This window comes from Panthera pardus, unplaced genomic scaffold (genome assembly GCF_024362965.1).
Source record: "Panthera pardus isolate Hobbes unplaced genomic scaffold, ASM2436296v1 HiC_scaffold_13, whole genome shotgun sequence".
NCBI lineage: Eukaryota > Metazoa > Chordata > Mammalia > Carnivora > Felidae > Panthera > Panthera pardus.
The window spans coordinates 95499100-95503213 of NW_026526688.1; the positions used below are offsets into that span (position 1 = coordinate 95499100).

At 31.5% G+C, this 4114-nt stretch overlaps 1 long non-coding RNA gene across 1 annotated transcript; it reads right to left on the minus strand.

Annotated features, from left to right (window-relative positions):
* Positions 1-1382: 1382 nt before the first annotated feature.
* Positions 1383-3638, minus strand: LOC109249257 (uncharacterized). The gene is made up of 2 exons (XR_008421477.1): positions 3438-3638; positions 1383-1654 (listed from the first exon to the last, which is right to left on the minus strand). It is a non-coding gene; the product is annotated as an uncharacterized LOC109249257 (long non-coding RNA).
* Positions 3639-4114: the final 476 nt, after the last annotated feature.

A 4114-nucleotide genomic window follows, 5' to 3' on the forward strand; every position in this document is an offset into this window, starting at 1 on the left:
CACTCAGCAAAGAAAACTTTACATACTCTTTCATTTAAAGTTCCCAAACTCCCATTTACAGAAGTATATGACAAGGCAGCCATACAGGGAAACCTCTGCCTGAAATTGATGGCCTTCACCAGACAGATTTAATCATCAAAATACCTGAAAACTAGACTTTGATGAATCAGAACATAAGAATATGCTGTTTTCATTCCAGCTAGGATGGCTGGTAGTCTAGAGGGAATGATTTCACATTTAAATTTCACTGCACCACATAGTTATAGTATGTTTTCAAACTTCCATCCAAAGTGTTGGTAATTTTAAGATTTATAACAGAACTGGCTTACTATAAGTGCTCAGAAATAATGGAATTTATTTTTCTTATTCATTCTTTCAGGACTTGACTGTTTAATATAAGTGTCCAAGTGAAGTTGTTATCCAATAAATTCTTTTAAGGTTTTTGTGTGTTAGTTTGCCACTTGTCATTGCTTATTTATTTTGTTAAGAATATTTAGTTTTTCAATCCCCAGAACGATTATGATGTTGCCACAAGATTAGAAGTACACTGTGTTATTTAGGACACGTTTTAACTAAAGAAGGATTCAATTTATAAATAATCTAAACTGTTTACAGAGAGGCAGACAAGAGAACAAATTTTTCAGAATCAGATTGCATTTCTTTCTAGGGCACTATAAGAATCTTTGCCCAATAATTATGCATGGCTACTGTTTAGTACTATTATCCTGTTTTTCTTTCTGGCCTCCCCAATTCAAAGGCTGATGTCAAAAGAAATACTCTATCTTTAAATTAATAGCCTCAAAACTCAACTATTATTGCCACCATAAATAAACTGGCTCCTCAGAAAGTCAGTTAAAGTTTTGGCAGCTGAAGAAAGAAGTCTAGATATATCTTTAACATACATGATATTCCTGAATCCTACAAGTGCCCAATAACATAATCATATAATACCTACTGGACTTACTCCAGTCCTCTAAAGCAGTATTGTTCAAGGTCTTTCAGGTTAAGTGAGCATTTATTCTGACAGACAACCTGCATACCATCCCTACCAAGAAAATTGCCATATTTAGGATTTAGATAATATGTTAAAGTGTAATATTGAGTACAAGTTATAATATTCACCTCCATGCATTTGCACAGTACTGACATGTCCCTAGGGCAAAATTTGCAGCAGCTCATTTTTCTACATCAGGTCTCAGCACTATGCAACGTATCACTGGCATTTTCACAGAAACAGTGCATTCTTTCTTCTTATTTTCCAAAGATCTATTTCAGGGAACAGAAAACTTGCCAGGAAGCCTGAGTTGATAGGGAAGAAACACCCCAACAATTATTTTCTCTTGCCATTCATTAAAAAGTATCATATAGTAAAACATAAAAAGTCATGTTCAATTAAATGGTTTATTTTGGGCATATTGTTGGAACATTTACAGTGGTACCAGACAAAGATTTTTACTTCAGCTATCCAACTGAGGCCAAAAGGTGAGTTCTATTTGTGAGGTGGTTTTCTTTATGAGTGATTACCTGTGTTGTCAGAGGGATCACAGAAAGATCCCTCCACACAGCTCTTGAGTCTGGATGCTCCCAGTTGTCTCCCATAATCCACTTCAAATTGAAATGTTTAAAATACACAAGGCAATGGCTTCAGGTCACACTGAAATAAAAAAATCAACTTTTAAGTATTGAATACACAACTGTGTTTCTATTTATTCATTAAAACCAATGAAATTTTAAAAGAAAATCATATTATGTATGTGTCTGGAAATTGTGCATTAATATGTTATTTTTAAATTATATTTATATAAACATTATGTATTATATACTTTTTTTACATACATATGCAATTTTTCTTGTGCACAAGTATACAGACCTTGCTAAAATATTCATTGAAGAGTGAGAAACCAGGGGTGCCTGGGTGGCTCAATCTGTTAAGTGTCCAACTCTTGATTTCAGTTCAGGTCATAATCTCACAGGTTTGTGAGATCAAGGCCCTTATCAGGCTCTATGCTAACAGCGCAGAGCTTGTTTGGGATCTCTGCCCATCCCCAGCATGTGCACACAGTCTCTTCTCTCTCTCTCTCTCTCAAAATAAATAAATAAACTTTTTGAAAAAAGAGCAAGAAACCATTCTATGCTAATGTTTTACATATACATATATATATACATGGCATGTTTTTCTTAATTCAAATCACATCTAAGAGTTTGTATGAGCAGGTTGTTGAATTCACATTTAAGACATGTCAAGATGGTCTAAATCTAAGATTCACCATGTAAAAATAAAGATAATCTGTCATGTCCTATTGATAATTTCTATGAGTCTGTGATTATTACAAAATACACAGACTCAATTCACACAGAGTACTGTATATTAATTACTTTCATTCATACAAAAGTCTTATTAGTTTTATCTATAGATTAGCAAAGCACACAAGCTTCTACTACCAGCAGCAATGTTACTACTACTATTCTTAAAAGCAAACAGAAATCATGCAGTCCTGTATAGCGCCCACCACAGCCCAAAGGAAATTGATCCAAATTGACTAATGTATACATTCATTTCTGATTAGATGGAAGTTGATCCAAATAATACAGCTGTTAAAATATATATATATAAAATATTTACATATTATATATATTATTTATATATTATTTATATATTTATTATATATAACATATAAATAATATATAATTATTGTTAATATTAAATAATATATAGTATTATACAATAATAAAATTTATTATATATAATATTTATATCTTATTTATATATTTATTAAAATATTTATATATATTTATATAAAATATATAAAAAGTAATTCAAACAAATATACTGAAAATAATTCAACTGTGCTATATATAAAGAATAAAAAATAATATGTATATATAATGTATATATACTTACATGTTTATAATTTTATATGTACAATTTTTTTTAATTTTAGGCACAGTGAAAAAAATTTTGAGTGCTTAAAGTACCTTCCAAAAAAATGTACAGTATCTGAAATGAGCAGGTATCAAACCAAAAAATTCAAATATTCATAAAATGTAACATAAGAAATACTTGTAAAATATAAACGATATTTGGATTTTTGGAGTTATGGAAAGTTGAGAAAATAATGTAAATATACAGGAAAGGTTATGTCGTAGATTTTATTCTACATTTTAAAAAGTTTAAATAATTTACAATCTTCCCTTGGTATTTTTCATTGCCTTTTAGCTCATACAGTATAAACAGAAAATATTTTAGAATACATTTGGTTAAAATCTCATTTATGAATAGAGCCTCTTATTCTCATTATCAGAAATACGATGAAGATCTTTCTTGGATATTAAAAAAACTCAAGGAGTTGTTGTTAAAGTTCTTATCTCCCTCTCACAACCCATTATAGCTAAAAGACAAAAGGAAACATGTAATCAAATTATTGTTGCCTACTCACCTTGTCAGACCTCAGTTTTTTCATAGAGTATTGAATAAAGGGCTTCATAAATTCGTCCAATCCCCAATCTATGAATTGTATATGAATTCATTATATCAGTGCCAGGTGGCAAATATTCCCAAAGAGGAATGAAGAAATGCAATTCCCATTCTACTGATTCCAGGTAATGTTGACTTAAATGTAAGCTCAGCAATTTTTTTCATAAATTAAGAAGAAATAATCAAAATGTTATAATTTTGAGGTTGGCAAATTTAATGTGTAAACAAATAGAACCACAGTTTTTTTTTTTTTTTTTAATTTTTTTTTCAACGTTTTTTATTTATTTTTGGGACAGAGAGAGACAGAGCATGAACAGGGGAGGGGCAGAGAGAGAGGGAGACACAGAATCGGAAGCAGGCTCCAGGCTCCGAGCCATCAGCCCAGAGCCTGACGCGGGGCTCGAACTCACGGACCGCGATATCGTGACCTGGCTGAAGTCGGACGCTTAACCGACTGCGCCACCCAGGCGCCCCAGAACCACAGTTTAAACTAAACAAAAACTATATATAACTGCTTTATAGGCAAGTTGTCACTCATGGTCCCTAGGTTGAAAATCCATTAATAATGCTATTATTTATCCCATTCATAGTTTTATTATTTATAAAGTTAAAAGTATTTATGGTCTGCTATAAAACATA